This window comes from Pleurodeles waltl, chromosome 11, assembly GCF_031143425.1.
Source record: "Pleurodeles waltl isolate 20211129_DDA chromosome 11, aPleWal1.hap1.20221129, whole genome shotgun sequence".
Taxonomy (NCBI): Eukaryota; Metazoa; Chordata; class Amphibia; order Caudata; family Salamandridae; genus Pleurodeles; species Pleurodeles waltl.
In genome coordinates this window covers 942,812,668-942,831,795 of record NC_090450.1, presented here as the reverse complement: position 1 = coordinate 942,831,795, position 19,128 = coordinate 942,812,668, and the positions used below count along the sequence as shown (strand labels likewise).

Sequence of the window (19,128 nt, the reverse complement as noted above, 5' to 3'; positions counted from 1 at the left end):
TCACAATTATTTTATAAAGATGGCAATGTTTAAATATGTCTAGACTTATTCAAACATTGTAGTTAAGTAATGTTGCCTTTTTAAATATGCAATAACATGCTTCTGCTTAAAACAAAGCACTGTTATCTGTATACTGTTTCTTTTGGCCAGAGCCTGGTGCCCCTCCCATCACCCCCTCCCCGGGATCACTTGAGACCCCCCCCCTAGAGGTGGGCCTGACCCGCAGTTTGAAGACCCCTGCCTTAGATTGATCCCTCTCATTTCTCCCAGTCTGTCCTACATTGGTACCTTCACTCTGTCATTTCACCCGGCCCTCTAACATGCCTGGGCCATCATCTCCCTCTGGAGTATCATCTCAAGCTGCCCTCCAGTTCCCAGGGCCGTCATCTCACCCAGATTCCCCAGAAGTATCTCACGTTATCACCTAGCAACCCAATCCAATCTTCATCTCTTGTGGTCCTGTTGTTTTATTTACCTCCTGCTTAGAAATTGAACAGAGGACACTGGTACCCCAAGTTAAGACAAGGCGTGTGCCCATAAAACCCATGTTAATGACAATACCGTGGCCAATGATCTGTGTATAATTCTACACGACATATCATCAGAATGGAAAAGAATTGTCCCATAAGCCTCTCCCACCTTGTGCTCACCTGGGATTTCATCAGGAAGTCATAGACTTTAGTTGTACTAACTGGGCGAGTCATGATCATGCTGGGAGGCACAGGGCCCAGGTTACACTCCATCCAGTCCTTGATGGAAGCGCGGGTTCCGTCCAGGCACAAGAGCTCAAAATCTGAGATGCTGAGTTCCCTTGACCAGCCAGATGTCTCCAGACCTACAAAGAGAGGGGTTACTGGGCATTTTATGATCATCTTCCGGTCTATGAGGTGCAGGTGCATATAGAACTGTTTTTATGTGCAGGGAAAATAGGCAGATTGTTGTGTTAGAGAGGAGATGGAGTGATGGGGTACAGGCAAAAATGGGAATGGATACAGATGAATTGGAAAAAATGACATAAATAAATATTTGACCTATGGTAGGGGGTGTTGCAAGTGGCTACACATACATCAGAAATACAGGAGAGGACTGTGTCCTTTCATATTTTACAGAGTTTTTAACTCCATCCACGGATCGATGACTTTTAACTATTGCACGGAAAGGTGTTATGCAGATCGATAACAGATGGAGAGTTTGGTGACTGAACAGAAGACCAAGATGCAGGCTAAGATACACTGGAGCAGAACAGCTAATATGAAAAATATGAATAGGTAGTAGAGACATGGAAGAGTAAGAGACAATGTTGCATGCCATGATCAATGAAGGAGAAACTCTGATGAATGACTATTATACTGAAATGGGGATGCCTTCTTGGATCAGTACCGAGTTTTAAGATTTTTTTCCATAAGAGACTAATTTGCCAATATCTCCCTATATTTCTGCAGATACTCAAGTCCCTGCATTTCATGCCTTGATTAATACTAAACTTTTAAAAATTCTTTACATACGATTGACACAATCTGACCTGCAGAGGTTACAGAAATCACAGTATGTTGCTGTGCATCTTACTTTGACTCAGTAAGTTCCAACATGTGTGTACCACACGTTTAAGGTTCATTAAATGTATATATATATTTAAAAAGCAGAAATAAATTAAATTAGCTTAACATATCGCACAGGTTCCTATTTTCAATAGCTGCCTCCAGTATTTTCAAGGAAGGGTGTTGCTGCATCAGTGGTGCCCATGAGTGTTGCTGACCCTACGCCAGTTTCTGCATTTACAACTCTGGTCCTTTTTGGCTGCAGTAACTTTAGAATTGCAGTTTGTGATTAGCTCTGGGCTTCTTCTTTTGTTTTTCTCCTTAAGCCCCTACTTACTCCTGCATAAACCCTTCCCATTTATTAATAAGTATTCACCATTTTCCAGCCACTTCTTGGTCAGTCCCACATTTACTACTAAGTACTAAACATACGTGTTAGAATCTCCCCATGGAAACCATAGGAGAGGTAGAGGTAGAGAATCTCTACTCATGGGTTTGTGAATGGCATTTGGTAGTAAGCAAGTAGTACTACTACATTACATACTACAAAAAAGCAGTTTGTGAATCACGCCCAGCCTGTGGATAGGAACTTGTTCCACTGACAAAGGATGCTTGTGCCTCAGAATCCACATTTGAGAACAAGTAACTGGCCAATGCCTCACTTGGCCCCAAGCCTCAGAAACAGGCCCACCTTAGCTATTCTCTCTGTACCCTGTCTGTATACACTTAGAGAATTGTTCAAAAGTAATGTAATGAAATCATGTCTGCCTTTTTATGTCCTGAAGTTGTGGTTTTGGGGGCTGAATCCACAGTCTTTGTCCTGCACACTTAACACAGTGAGATCACTGCATTATCCCTAACTGTGTCTGTTTGCAATTAAAATTTGTCAAGCTAAACCTCTTACCACATTCACAAAGAATTCTACCGACCTAAGAGTGGCAATTTCTATTCATTTTGCCTCAACTGGTTACAAATTCTAGACCTAAAGACCTCTTTCTGAATATCAGTACCAAAAAATGGCTTTTAAGAGGAATTTTGAATATAATATGCACTCTCTAGCTACACAAGCAATATACACACACAACAGGACACAAAATCCTGGCTGGCACCACAGATCTCATTCCATCTTACCCTAAGAATTCTACAGGATGCACAGCTGTTCCAGTACAAGCCGCCATGCTCTGGAACTTGCTATCAGAAAAGCTTCAAAGCACATACCCTGCAGAATACAGTTGAAAACAGCTATTTCCAAGACAACTATACCATCCCACAACCATGGGCTAGAGCCTAGGATGAAAATCGCATCCTCAAGAATAATCTACAGAATACGTTCACAAATATGGAACAACTCAATCATCATACTACTTTCGATAGCAAGGCAAGTTACGAAGGGCTGACCTATGGCTAGTCTGCTTATTATATACTACTGTCAATTCATATGAAACCCTTCTGGTGCGGTTGTGTGTCGGAACAACGCAGACATTTACGATGTCTGCCTTAAGAACGTGGCCCAAACCACGAATGCGTCCCTACAACGCATTTCTTTACCACGCAAGTCATTACAACGACTTGCCTTGGGGAAAGCGCTGGAGTTCGGAATAGTATAATTTACTATTCTAACTCCAGTCTGCGCCACAGTAGGGAAAGTGTTGGACATAAAGTCCAACATCAGTCCAACAACACTTTCCCTAAGGCAAGTCGTTGTAATGACTTGCGTGGTTAAGGAATGCGTTGTAAAGACATATCTGTGGTTCTGGCCTCGCTTTAAAGGCATAGCGTGGTTTGAGCCACGTTGTTAAGGCTGTTTCCCTTCTGGTGCACCAACGAGTCTGCATAGTACTGCTTATCTTCTTACAGTTACATAAGACATATCTGCTATGGTTTTAGTTCATCAGCCAGTACTGTGCCAGCCCGTAAACCACTTATCACCAACTGAGTAGGGATGATTTAACTTATGAGATCTGACCAATACGGCTGGTCAATTGGAAGACTTTAATATCTAGACCAGGGCCAGACTGGGAACCCAAAGCAGCCCTGGCAAATGTTGTCAGACTGGACCCATTGGGTGCATAGCGAGAGTGCCTGACCACAATGGGTCTTGGGGGGGGTTCTTCCCCCCAAGAAAATTTGGAAACAAATGGCAAAAAGTGTGCATTCTACAACATATGTTTCATCATATATTCAACTGTATTCGTTTTAAAAGCATAGTAAGCGGTGACCTTACAATACACAAGAATATGGCAATCTTTTTTGGGGTTCTTCGATGGTTCCCTCACCATCACCCTCCAACAGCGCCTCTCATCCCTCCATAGCTCCTCTCTAACATGTATTTCATATGTTTTACAGCACGTCTCTCACAAGCGTAGGGTGTTGGGGCACTTTACATCACACACAGATACAGAGACAATGAATCATACGTGTGTAAATCAGTGTATAGAAAATGTTACATAAGGCAAAGGGGACTACAAGGAGTAGGATTCACATGTCATCCATACTGGCAGGCATTCTTTAGGAATGCTTGGTCTGGGGAAGCATAAACTCAGGATTCAGATCGTAACACAGTGGCTAGGGTTGACTTTACTAATACAATTTATTTCTACCCAAACAAACCCTTTTTAGCAAAATTAAGACAATCAAATACTGGGATAATATAACTTTCTAACCTGTACCATGCAGTTTGCATGCAGCTCACTGTCCTAGATTATGACTGTAACTTATGAACTGCACAGTAACGAAAGGATCTCTATGACAAAAGCAGTGCCCCGCTGAGCTAAGCACATAAAATACTTTTGTGAGCTGCATAGTACTCATTCTCTGCAGCAGGCATATTAATCCTCTGTGCTACCTGAGTCAAACGTGCCCTTAGACAAAACTCTGATCTCTCTCCAGTAGGTACATTAATCACCAGAGTTATCTTGAAACTTTTATTTTTGCCTTAGAACTGTTGGATATACAAGGAACTTTGCAGTGCTTTTAAAACGGCTGCACTGTTATAAAAGTGACCCCCAGTAACAAAAGCGCCCCAACACTTCCAGCCTACTGGGGAAACGCCTGATGCCTGGCACAGCCAGTCTGGCCTTGATCTTGCCCACCACTGCAGGTCGCAACTCGCTACATACTATGCTTCTTTGACAAAGATTTACGGGATCATAGTAACAAAGTCCACCCGAGCAGATCTCCACACCATTTCTCTCAACAATCATGCCTGCTCAGAACTCTACATTTGTAAACAAAATATCTCAGGTTGAACACCCAGTGCTGTAACCAGCTAAGTGTATCATACTAATAAGAAATACCATAAAGGGATCTGCAGGCTGCTCAAAGCTGCCAGCCTAGTGGAAGCTGTAAATTGCATGTCTACCTCTCACACCTCTTCGTCCACCACACTGCTAAGCAATGCAGGCCTTAACATGATAACCACTCATTGGCGGTCAGCATTTCCCACCTAGGATCAAAAATTAAGACAACACCCTTCCACGCACACACCCTGCATGGTGCAGCACGCTGCCCCTGTAGGCAAGCACTTCAGTGCCCTATGCAGGAGTAGTGAGCACTGTGTAAATGTTGCAATATAACACAGTACAATACAAACTGATCTCTGGTCACTGTCTCGTAACAAAACCCAATAAAGAATATTTGGGTTACTTTACAGGCCATCACCACTTCAATGTGTTTAAATGTCCCCTTACAATTCATAAGATGATGGGAATTCAATGTAGTCACTTGTAAGTGTTAGGGATAGAAGGAACCTAGTAAAATGTTAGATGCTCTCTGTGCAGATTATGTGGTAAGAAATTTCAATCTACAGGGCATTTATTGATACACTGTAAGAATTACTGAGTTTAAGAAATCAGTTGTTTAAGGCAAAATCATTTAAATTTAATTCTATTAATATTTTAAATTCTAACAGTAAGCATGTGCTTAATTGATTGGAATTGATGACATTGTAATTCAGTTTTTAGATAATTTGTAAATGTTCTAATTTAGAACTGACTTGTATATTTCTATGGTGTTTATGAACTGATAATAAACATAAATATACAAATAAGTATGAGAATAGGGGTGTGGTCAGACGAAGACCATAGGTAGACAGAGGGTAATAGATATGAAGACTGCTGAGAAACTAGAGGATGTACACGTGAGCTACTGACTCTCTATGTTCTTCACCAGTGAGTAATGTTCCAGAAAAGCAACGTCTCCAAAACTCCGCCCATCAGCATCTCCAACTAGACACCTGCAGCAGAAGAAATTCCAATCAACATCTTATGTTAGTTAAGTCCAACATGCATCCTATCTATTGTAAAGTGTGAATGTGCATAATCTATCAGATCAATTGTTTGTTAATGATGCCTCATTTTAATATTGTAAACATTGAATATACTTTACAAATATATTTTTCAGTATTTCACAGCAAGAGGATTGGTAATATTTGGTGATTAATTACATACAAACAATTACACTGAAACTGATTGACAATTATGTGATGTTTTCCCATTCAGATAAAATGTCTGCAAATTTATTTTGAATAGATGAACTGAATCTGTCACTGCTCTGGCTCTCCTGGACCAGTGTTGGACAACCCAATATTTAAGTATCAGTCCTAACAAGTTCCACTTTTGGGAACCATTGATGGCACACTGAGTAACTAAAAATCAAGTTTTAGCTTTTTTTTTTATTCTCCTTTTTTTAAATACTTATTTGCCATGCCCAAAAATATTGCTCCTGAATAAATGTGTTACTGATTAATTCAAGGATTCCAGTAGCCACATGCTCATGAAGTCATTTTTGCTGTTGGGATCACTTAAGTAGCCCTTGATTCCTTTTTTGGGCCTTGTATCAAGCAGAGAGGCAAGGAGTGGTGAGTAGAGCCAGGAGAATGTGAGAGAAAGGTCAACACTATTACCAAGGTACAAAGTGTTCACACTTGACCTGTTACACTTGTTTTAAAAAAGCCAGAGCAATATGTGTATACATGTGTATTTTGTGCACATAAACTAATCAGACCCTGCACAGTTACTAGATGTTAGCTCCTGCCTGCACGTTAGCAGTCTTTATATTCAGGCTAGGTATAATAGTACATCTTATGCTATAATAGAGGTTTCTCTTTCTTGCTTCTGACCTTACAACCAATTGAATTATGTTACTCCCAGGTAGTGCCCTTTGGGATCATAATGGCAGCTCAGATTATTCTGGACAGACATACTGCTGCTCACTGCAGAGCCAAGGCCCTCTGCCGTCCAAGCATGGTGCTAGTCAGATCCATCCTATCTCTGCTTTGTTCTGGTCAGGGAAAGTTCACACCTAACGTGGCCAGCAGGCCAGCAAAGAGAGCCCTTGTGGACGATAATAAATCAGCAGCCATCCCAGAGCTCATTTAGCTTCACCCTGTCTCCTTTTTAAAGGTTGCATCACATCTTCATTGGAGTATCAACATGGCTACTGCAATGTAATTTGTAGCAGGGATCAAATTTGACAGTATTGTTGCCTACGGCCCTTAGCTTACAGTGCGGTGTATGTCACATTGTGGTCTGATTTTCAAATCCTATCCATATCCCTGGCATTTGGAGAAATGCGTCTGTTACCCCATTCTCCAAGTGTGACAACAAGCAGTTGACCAGCAGCAATAAGCCAGGGACCCTAGCATTCATATTGGGAAAATTAACCAACTCCTTTCTACAATAAAGAATGGCTGAAGAATGTCATTGGCTACCTAAGATAGAAAGTAATGTCACAGTCTTGATGCAAGCTGAAAATCTGCTGTCAGTGCCAAGAACAATGCTCTTCTTTGCTACCCTTGGCTTGAACAAGGGGGCAATACATAATGCAAGGTCCACAATGTGTTAAGGACTATTTTCTTTCAGAAGATCAAACACTATGATGGAAAAATCACTGTAGTGATTAAGAAGATTAATGGTCCTCACAATGTCAACAATCCAAAAAGAGCCATCTATCAAATGTGTTCACCAGCGGGCAATAATACTCCTCAGTACCTCAGTCAGATATGGTTCCTGGCCTAAGACTGACATTCTTGCACTGAGTTGATCTCACCCCTTGACTGCTGATGGAGAACTTCGGTAATTCACAAAGCACCTTCTGCATCTCTGAATGGTGATCACTTGGGACTCTTTACACTGAAATGATCCACTGGATGACAGCTTTGATTCAATTTAGCCAAGAGAAAGGACGTAGGTATATAGCAGACAGGTGCTCATCAAATATTGATAACCACACGGCAGCAAGTGGATACAGTAGAATTAATTTGCAGTTGGTCAACAGGAACCTTTTACACTTTGACAGGCTTTTGCCATTTTGTCTCCAGACTGAGGCCAACCCTGATCGCTGGGAACAAGTACCACTATGTACTCCTTTTTACTCTTACTACGTTACTTAAGATCAGGAAATTCCAGACACAAGTACACAGGATCAATGGATTAGAGAACAACAGAAATACTGAACAAATGTACTCTATGCATCTCAACTACAGAGGAAGATGCAGCAAAGACAGCAGGGCAACAGAGAGTCCCCTGGATCCTAGATCAGGAACACTACACTTCGTACTAAAAACAGACTCCTAAACCATGTATTATGAACACATGACTAGACCATTTGTGGGCACAATATCCCTTGCCCCTACACTACAACACAATACTGCAATAGCTCAAGTGGGTTAGGTGGAGAGTCATAAGACCAGAAGTCCAGAACCTGTCCTCCAGAGCACTTTAGTGATAACACAATCACGTACTTCTAACTCACAGAGGCTAGGTTGGAGGGTTGCATGATCCATCCCATTGTATGAAACACCATCATATGAAAAATACTTGTTCTACAAACAAACTCTCACACTCGAGCCAGGGAAAGCTTTAAGGCTTCCACCACACATCCAGAGATCCTTCGTCAAATAAATCCACTATTGAAGGCAGTCTTCCCAGAAAATCTAAGAGCGCCAACAGGCAAAGAAATTTGTGAATTCTGCACTATGCAAAAAACATGTAATCAAAAATAGCAAGTCCTCCCAATGACCATTAACAAACACTCAAGCTTTTGTCAGACTAGTAGCAGAAGGCCCTCACAGGAGAATCTAAGTAACGTAGGATAATAACTTGTGTTCTGGAAGCCTAGCTCAGACCACACTAGCCATTTCCATCACAGGTTTGAGTCTTCAGCAACCTGTCAGTGCTTCTCCTTTACCCCTGGTGCCCCTATCCTCTAGAAACCTCAGCAGATAAGTAAAAGAAAGGGAGTGTTCCTATTATCTCCCCGATCCTGCATCCCATCCTCGCTCTCATCAGCTATGGTCTGCAAATATGTATATTGATTAAGGAGTGGCAGGATGGAAAGTCTGACTGTAACACTGTGAAGAGTGCTCTGTCATATTTTAGCCTTGACTCTCTTTTCCTTACCCTACTATCTGTAACATTCTACCATCATTTCCAACTCTCTCAGACTCTCAGTCTCAGAAAACATGATTTCCACTTGCTTCTGTCTAATGTTTGCTTCTCACCTAGCCTGCTCCCTCCATGCTGCCCCTTTCCCCTCACAACTTGTCCACACCTTCTGAATCAGACAGACCGCGTAGGTCAACTGCTCGTTCGTTTTGGCGATGGCTACTAGTATGTTGATGAGAGGTGCAGCATTTGAAATGCGAGAAGGGAGGATGCCCTGTGCAGGCAACATGATGCGGACATGGGTGATTTGAACAATCATGGTGTGAATTGATATAAATAAACTAAACAAAAAAGCCCTGAAGAAGTCCTGTGTTGAGGACGAAACACGTTGGCTGATGTTTCTTTTTGCTTGCAAGAATAGCAGAATAAAGTGAAGACAACAATGTGATGACATTGAGTAACTGGACTTTATTCGATGTATATAAAAGTGGTGTACCATCAGAATATCTATCATCTACGGTTCCCCCTCAGGGATAGCACCTTGGCAGTGAGTGGTGCTATGATGAGTGCACACACGAGTATGATAATATGTTTTATGTTTCCTTCATTTTTGAATACTTAAACAGGGGATAGGGGTTAGGTGCATCCTCCAATTTAACCCGCTGCCAACTTCATTATTAGTGCTCAAATTGCACTATCTTGCCATCTGATGCACTACAACAATCATTTCATCTGTAAGGCTCCCTCCGGTTGTCGCTCTTTCTCTTGGCCCTTCCTTTATTCTCAAACTCAGTGCAGATGAGGCGACTATTTGAGTCTGCCTCGGCCTGAGCAGACCTTCAGAGGCAATCAGTTGGTGTATACTCTTGTGCTTTCCTTAGAAGAACTTTTGGCTTTGTGAGACTATCTATTTTTCTGACAAACATATTGTTTAGGAAACTAGTCTACTATCAGTTGTTACACACATTTCACTTGGATCTGGGCACTGAAAAAGATCTTAATCGCCCACCAGTTCTTTAAGCTTGGTAAGCCCTCCCTAGAAACAGACTACAGTAAGGAAGTCTCTTAAAATAGTAACTCCTGTTTCCCCCATATCCCATCTATTGTAGCCTTTAGACTAAAATCCATGGTTATGAATGTGTGTTATGAACACACTTTGTAGTAGCAGTTATTAAGAGCAATTATGAGCGGATTTAGAGGTGAGTTGATCAAATGTAAGAAGTAGTAATCTTTACTTAGATACTTAAAACAAACTGGAAAGGAAAAGGCTAATTAAAAAGGTAGTTCAACAGTATCATTTTGAGGAGGATATTGCCCAGCTAACACTATACATAACTCTCAATATCTTAGCACAACCTTTGCAATGAAACACAAGGACCCCTGGTCTGCTCTCTTGAACCACAAACAAAAAGGTGATTCCTTAGATTCAGATTACTATACATACCACTCTTACAATTTGAAGGCGCATAGAGTGAAAGAGACCAGAAGATTATACTATGCTGTTTATGCGGTTTAAATTAAGAATCACCTGTTTATGCTCTAATCCAGTACTTCCCAAACATTTCAGAACCACAACTCAGTATTTAGAATGCCCATTGTCTGTGATCAACCTGGCTTTAATGGACATGAGGCAGGCGATTTTGTTTCCATGTAATTAGTGTGGTAGCGCACTGTCATTTACGGACAGTGCATTTTCCATTGCAATTGCCGCTAAATTTGCAATGTGGAGGCCGAGAAAAAGGGGGTTAAAAAAAGCTTGCCTTTCCCATGTTAATTTCAAAAGGATTCTTTAGACATGACTACAGGCTGAACCACTGGACAAAATTACACCAAATGTGGCAGACAGTGAGCTGTCGGTACGCAGATTATGCTTTTGCTTATTTGGTGTGAATCCTTTCAGTAGTTTTTGAGAACTTTAGGGAAATTCAAATTTGTATATCTCTGGCTGCGAAGTATTCGCGAACAAAGACGAGCTTGTGCAGGGAAATGCACATCTCTGATTGGCTGCCAACACTTCAAACCAGGAAGTGTTGGCATCCATCTTGGGACTTGCCTTCAGCCGAGTCCCAGAAAAAACTGTAAAAATAAAATTAAAAAAAGGCCAGGGTAGAGACACCCTGACCCCTTAGTACTGGTGGTGGTGCTGGGGGTGTCCCCGAGGGACACCCCCAAATCAAAAAATATATTTTTTTAATTTTTTGTTGCCGCAAGTTTGCAATATTTGCAAATTTGCAGCAAAATACTTTTAAAAAACCAAGTGCGGACTTCCCCGCTTGTTTATTTATAGGCCGCCGGGTGGGCCAGGTCCTGGGGTCATTAAAAATGTAGTGTGGGGCTCCTCCCGGCTCCTTCACAGCTGCGGGGACCAACACCTCCCTAGGCTTGTATTTAAATATATGCGGGGGCATTGATTCTAATGTAAGTGGGGGGCCGTGCCCCCACCTGCGCCCCAGGGACCACCACCTCCCGGGGCATCAAATATAATGTAAGGGAGGGCCAGCGGCCCCCGCACCCTGGGGACCACCACCTCCCTGGGGCATCAATTCTATTGTAACCAGGGGCCCACTCCCCCACCGCACCTTGGGAACCACCACCTCCCCGGGGCATCAATTATAATGTAAGGGGGGCCTGTGGCCTCCCCACTCCTCAGGGACCATCACCTCCCCAGGGCTTGTACTTAAATATATGCGCACCCTGGGGACCACCTCTGCCCCGGGGCATTGATTCTAATGTAAGAGTAAGTGGAGGCCCACACCCTAGGGACCAACACTTCCCTGGGGCAGGCCCTGTGACCAACCACCGCCGCACACGGGCGAAGGCCTTGTGCGGCTGTGGTGGATTCACGTATAGCAAAGAAAATTACTCTGGCCCTCATTACAACCCTGGCGGTCAAAGACCGCCAGGGCTGTTTTGACGATTGCACCACCAACAGGCTGCCGGTGCAATCTTGCGAATTACGACTGTGGCGGAAGCGCCGCAGTCGCACAGCTGGGACCGGCGGTTGTAGTCCTCCAGGGCAGCGCTGCAGCGCTGCCCAGGGGATTACGAGTCCCCCTCCCGCCAGTCTTTTCATGGCAGTAGGAACCGCCATGAAAAGGCTGGCGGAAAGGGGAGTCGTGGGCCCCTGCACTGCCCATGCCTTTGCCTGTGGCCCCCTGCCACAGCCCCATGAATCTTTGAAAAGTGTGACGGTGCAACTGCACCCGTCGACCCGCCGCAACACCGCCGCCTCCATTTGGAGCTGGCTCCCATGTTGCGGCCGACATCCCCTCTGGGCCGGGGGGGCGGAAACTCGGTTTCCGCCCACCGGCCCAGCGGGAATGTCGTAGTGGCCACCGCAGGAGTGCGGACGCATTGACGGCCGCACGGCGGTTACAACTTGGCGGGCAGCAGTTGCCGCCCGCCAGTGTTGTAATGAGGGCCTCTATGTTAAAAAACATAGAAGTTCACTGAAAAAAACCAAAGGTTACAGGGGCGTTATAGGTATGTTCTTTCTGAATTTACTTGTACAAAACCACTGAAATTCAGCTGTTATAGTTAGAGTTTTTTCAAGTAACTAAAACTCAGCTAATTAATCCACATATTATATAATTGATGACATATTCTATGCCATCTTTCATATTGTCGCTGCAACATTTGGAATAGAATAAAACTATTGATGAGACAACTGTGCATGGTGAAGGTGCGAGTTATAGTTACCTTAGGGCTCGAGTTTTAGTTACTTAAGAGAACTCTAACTATAACTGCTAAATTTCTATGGTTTTGTACGAGTAAATTCAGAACCTAACTTTAACGTCCCTGTAATCTTTGGTTTTTTTCAGTGAACTTCTATGTTTTTACTGAAAAAAATGTTTTCAGTAAATTATACATACATACATATATATCATCCATTGGCAATGAAGCTATATTTAGACAGAAATGTCCCGTCACAAATGGAAACCCAAAGATTTTAGTGGCTTTTTGTGTCAAGGTAATGTGTATCACTGAGTTTTGTGGAGCACTGGTGTGTACAACTTGCAACATCAATGAAGAATACATTTATTAAACAGTCATAAACTCAATCAGCATGCCATTCGTTTAACAGCTTACATTAGAGCTGGTGGTGGGATGGTAGAAAGTGGTAATTATTTTCGGACACCCCCTTCATAACAATAGGACATAGTGGCTTGTAAATGATCACTTACCTTTCTCCTTGGCATCTGTAACAAATTAATGTTTTGTTTGTAACCCACATCCCCATTAACAAATGGTTGAAAGTCCATTAACTTTCTCACTTTCACATCTGCTTCCCCGTGAGCTTTGAAACTGACTTTGCTCGTCTATGACTATGCTAACCAAGGAGTAGTTAGATGCACCCTTCACCAAGGCCCATGTGCAAGTAATGAGCTGCTTTTCAGCATCCATTGTGAACTCTGACCAAAGCCTTATCCAGTAGCGCCTCACCTGAGTGCTCCCATATTGCCATAGTAACGCTCATCATGGTTTGCTGCACACCTGCTTGAGGCTTTGCCACCTTCCTCTTCCTCTCTTCCGATGCATACTTTGCACAGACTCCCCTCGGAACCTGGCATGCACCCTTTCCAGAAGTAACTCTGGTATGCTTAGGTGGGGGAAAGAAGAGACAATGTTTAATTGGAGGGCTTTACAACTATATCCCACAGCCCTGGCATGGACAGTCAATCACTGCAAAGATCTTAAGATCACGGATCACCTTAAGAAGCACATAGCAGAGTTTTTCTGAACGTCTTGAAGGCCTAGCTGGACTACTTTATAAAAGTTGTAGTAGTTCTTGCATTCAAAACTGCAGTGGACCATGAACCAGGCTTCTACATTTTGATTTTGAGGAAAAGCTTGGTGTAAATTATCCTGCCTCGTAAAATCAGAATCTTGTGAATGTTCGAAAGTCATCAGATATTGTTTGTAGGTGGCTGGAGGAGATGACCTAGCTTGGAATGCGAACAGGAATGTGAGTTGTTGCAAAGGTGGGAACAGTATAGCGTGTGGCGGATAGCTTGTTTGTTCATTGAAGGTGTGTGTATTACTCACCTGTTTTGCTCTATGTTTTTCACAATTTCTTTTTAGTTTTGACATTCTTTCCGCTAAAAGCAATTTGAGATTGTGCTGTATTGTTCACAAAGATGACAGGCACATATGGATGTAATCAAATGAAGAGTCTTGCTCATTTGTATTTAATAACATAGGATCATTAAATGAAATTTGATTTTCTTTGCTGTCAGTATTTTACATCCTGGTCTTTAAGTTCATGTCTATTTAACTACAAAAAAAGGAGGTAGGTACTTCTAGTAGAATATAAACATACTTCATCGTGGGATAATGGATCTGACCTGCAGTGCTACTGTCAGTGTAGATGAAACGTTCTGATAACCATACTGCTAATACACTCTTATTTGTTTTTTTTTTGCAAAACAAGAGCTTGTAACTGTTTCCCCACCTTTCACAAGATGATATAACACTGAAACCACGTAGCGCGTTGGAGAAACAGTGTCAAATGGCATGATTTTATTTTTTGAACGATCAGTTCTAAGAATTCTTCTACCAACTCGTAATTTGTTTCTATTTTTTTCCAATACATTATAAAAACAATGAAATCTAATGATTTAAAGTACCACTACAGAGTTTTACAACTTCCAATAAATTGACTTTATCTTTTTTAATCGACATTGGTCCTAATTAAGAAATACTCGCTGACCTAACTGCATATGCAAACAATGTTTACTTGGGGTTGTCTGTATCTGTTTATATAAGTTTCCAGTAAACAGTCCACATAATATTTTATGGAAAAGGTACTTTCTTATAGTGCTACTTCTGCATCTCAGGAATCTGGATTAATTTTGTAAAGACCTGATTTCCATTTAAACCGAACAAACTAATATTCCAGCAAGAATCCTAACTCTGTACCTTAAATATAACTATGGAATATGGAGGAAACTGAAGAAAGTAAATGTTGCTCCTGTAAGAAGCCAGCAGCTTCCATCTATAAGCATGCCTTGTACAGGCAGCTGCTCCACAACATCAGTTCTTTTTGATGGGGAAAATGGATCCCTGCTGTAAAACTTTCCTCACATTTTAGGAATATGGCCAGGGAGTTGTAGAGTTGTTTACGTCTCTATTAAAGGAGGGCTCTAATATTTACACAATACAGAATGCTGCTTCTGACTCTTTTAATACTTGCATTACAGCTACTCTAGATACCTCGATTCCACTAAAGCGCAGTAAATCTTGCAGACAAGATCCATCCACGCCATGGTATAGAGCCAATCACACTGAAGCTAATAGACATTGTAAAATGACGGATCATAGGTGGTCTGCCTCCTACTCTGCTCAAGGTAAATATAATTATACTAGAGAACTATATGAGTACAAACAATGTCTTGGTACACCTGTACAGAATATTATGTCAATCATATTCAAACTGCTCATAGTCCTACAATGATAGGTTGTAATTCTACAATCCGTCTCATTTAGATGGGCCAAGCTGATACATTCCAACTCTCTTAAAAGTAGAGATTTGAGCCCTTGAAAATGAAAATGCTTAGTGGCATCATTTTGTGTGCTACAGAGCTGGGCACTTCCACCAATCCTGCCTTATGTCTGATCATCTTTCTTTTTCCAGATAGCTACAGGAAGTCCGTTTTCTAGGCTTTTATTTTATTATGTTTGGACTACTGTACATCTCTAAACATGTGCCAACTTATTTATTTATCTGCTAGACTGCAACACATTAAACAAATGCTAGCTCGTCTAATTCTTAGCCTTAGCAGATCAACTAGTATTTCATCTTACATTGACTCATTAAACCAGCTGCCTACTTCTAAAAGACACCTATTTAAGGCTCTGTGCTTTTGTCACAGTGCCCTACATGACTCTCAACCTAGTTATATGAAAGATGATTATTCCCACAATGTGTCTGCTAAACATCTTCACTCTCAGGCTGCAAATGTGGTATTGGTTCCTCGCTTTTCACAGGCAGTGTTGGAAAGTCATGCTTTTTCAGTGATAACATCTAAGGCTGGAACTCACTTCCCTTCCCCTTGTATGCCGATATTGACATAATTAGGTTCACAAATTGCTTACAACAATTACGTTTCACAAACTTTGATCTAGAAAACATTCTCTCTGAATAGTGGCTCCTTTGGTCTTCTAAAACAAAGCTCACCCTTTCTGGTTAATCATTAACTTTTTAAAGTCGGTATCTCAGTTCTATTGGGGCTGTAATTCACAAAATATTGTGGAGAATTTTGTATATCTTCGGTTCTGTCAAGATAGAATCTATGGACATGCCTAACATCTTAAGTGTGTAAGGATCTCTTTCTTTGGAGAGGGTGGGTTATTATGAATGCTGGTGTAGAAATAGACTGATTCACATGAAAATCTGAAACCACTTTAGGTAGAAATAAAAGTTGTGTTCTCTTGGTTACCCTATTATAATAGAAAATAATATATGGTTCCTATGAGCTCGAATTTCTTTAACCCTACCTGCAGAAGTGACCCCACTAGGAAGATCACATTCCAATACACATGCTGCAGTGTGACTTTGTGAATAGGCTTAACATGGGAAGACAATAATTTGGCCAAGACCACATTGCGTTTCAAAGGAATAGATGGCCTCCTCCTAAGAGTATAAATCTTAAAGCCATCCTAAGAAATATTTATTCACCAGAATAGTGCAGAAAGGAATCTGAGACTGACTATTCCTGTAGGTTCTTATACCTACAAGGTACACCTTAATCAAAATTGAAGAATTAAGGACCTCCTTTTGCTAGATACAATAGGTAAAGCAATACCAAATCTTCTTGGCAAATAATATGATTGCAGCTAATACCATAAGCAAAACCTCTTCCTCCCTCAAAATGCTCATACATACTTCATCAAGATTCTGATGTCCATAGCATGTGTGTTCAAGAACCATGCTGCCAAACTCAATGATCTTAAATTGGTATGGCAGATTGTTCTCTGTATTCTGAAAAGGTGTTTCAGTTTGCACAGCAATGTTCAGTTTAGTTTCTCCAATATATGCAGAAGCATGTTAGGGACAAAGGTTACAGTACGGATACTCTGTCATAGTTCCACACCTCATGATTCATGTTGAATAAGAGCCTACTACAGGATTGACAATTGGGGATGACGAGCAAGAGTGGTACTAACAGAAAGAACCGGAAGGAGGGAATTTATGGGAAAAGCTGAGCGAAAAGTCAAGACAATGTTGCACATCAGAGAGTTACCGGAAGGTAGAAATGTTGATCAATCACAAAATGTATGTATTAGGACTCCTAAAGGAGTAAGAAGACTGCAGAACCTAAGTATGTGCGTAACATCCAGGTAGACACTGGGACAATACCAATAAATATAAACAGTCTCCCTACAGACTCCTGCAGAGTAAGGATGATGACGAGCCACACGACAACAAAGATCTTCTCCCACAGCACAGAACGAGCACAGTCTTTAACGCAGAGCTGAAAAAACAGGCAGAGGAATGGCTGAAACCTGAGTCCAATTACTCAGGCTGACACAGAGTACACCAGGGGAAAAACAAAAAATGTGAGGGACGCCCAGCAAGTGCGAACTACATGTACGCTGAGCCATACAACAAAGCTAGCTGGTAGGTTTATTCTGTGCTTCTCACTATCTCTATTTATCCTAACCCAGAAGGAGCTATTCAATGGCATGTCTCGTAACCCGGCCTCGCATGGATGAGTGACACCCAATCCACCACTAACTGGTCCTCCGACACAGCATTTGTGCACAGGGTTACTTGCGGTAAGATGGACCTAGCACAAGGAGATATACCATCCCTGTCTTCTATTTCAATGTCATCCTTATCCTCCTTGCTTTGGAATACCGATGTAAAGCATAGTGTGTTACCATGGTTCTTGGAATCTTGGAGCAAAGTTTGGGTGTTTTTTTTGTTTTCTGAGTGAGCTCTATATGGAAAAAAGCATCAAACGAGCTGTCATTGAGAACATCATCCAACGCCAAACCACTCTGAGACATCAATCCACAACAATCTACTCCACTCCCCCACTCCAATCTGATACTCCACTCTGATTCTCCACTCTACAACACACTACTCCACTTGATTGCACTCTACTTTGTGACACAACAGTCTATGCCACTCCTCTCTGACGCTCTACACACTCCACTGTACATAACGTCACTCCACAAAATTAATCTTCTCTGCGACGCTATGATACTCCACTCTACGTCACTCTACTCTGACACACTGCTCCATTCCAGTCTACAGTACTCTACTCCTCTCACACTCTACAACACTTTACTCCACTCACACCATAATCAGTTCCATGCCACACCATTCTATATCACTCATCACCCCTCTACAACACTCTACTCCCCTCTACGCCACAACACCCAATGACACTCCCCTCAACTCTTCCACATCACTAACTTTTAGCCATGCAGAACAGCAGCCACACTGGTGTACAACATGGCTAAAACACAGAGGCAAAGCCAATAGGTCTCACATAGGCAAGACCTATTGGCTTTGCCAATGCTTGTTTTCCTTTGTTTAGGCAAGTGGCGAATCCTGCCTTTTACAGGCATGTAGTTTTCTCTCTTCTCCCTATTTAGGTAAATTTTGTTTACCATTTCCCAGTGCATTACCTCTACTACCTTTGATTGTTTTCCGGTTACACTGCATAGTTTGGACGCTATTTAGCCATATCATTTTTTCCATTTAAAATATCACACAACTTATTGAGCATTATGTCAGCTTCAGGAAATTCATCTGGCATTTCATTTTAACAAAAAAGTATTCTCCTTAATTTGAACGTTTTACATTTATGGAAAAAATACACACCTGACTAAGGAATGTTCGACAATGGTGTTCTGGGCCGACACATGCACAGTACCAATGGAGGGTGCATTAGTAGATGGATGTTGACCAGTATGTACATATATGGCACGTGTTGACAAATGTGATGGCCATTTCCTCAGTGGGCACAGGTTGCCAGCTGGCGGAAAGTCCCTAGCAATTTTATTAAAAGGTTACAGGAAAGTTAAAGATAACTGAGGAAAGAACGGCTAACATACTAAAACAAAACTAGTTAAAGGCTCTGCTTCTGTAGGTTACTGGTGGTCCAAATATAGCTGGATAACAACTAGTGTGCCACAAAATACCTAAACAATTAAATGAATGTAAAGAGGCTTGCTTCTTGATCATATAATAT

At 41.8% G+C, this 19,128-nt stretch overlaps 1 long non-coding RNA gene across 1 annotated transcript; it reads right to left on the bottom strand.

Annotated features, from left to right (window-relative positions):
- Window positions 1-807: 807 nt before the first annotated feature.
- LOC138265270 (uncharacterized) lies at window positions 808-13,448 on the bottom strand. The gene is made up of 3 exons (XR_011199332.1): window positions 13,367-13,448; window positions 5,690-5,772; window positions 808-835 (listed from the first exon to the last, which is right to left on the bottom strand). It is a non-coding gene; the product is annotated as an uncharacterized lncRNA (long non-coding RNA).
- Window positions 13,449-19,128: the final 5,680 nt, after the last annotated feature.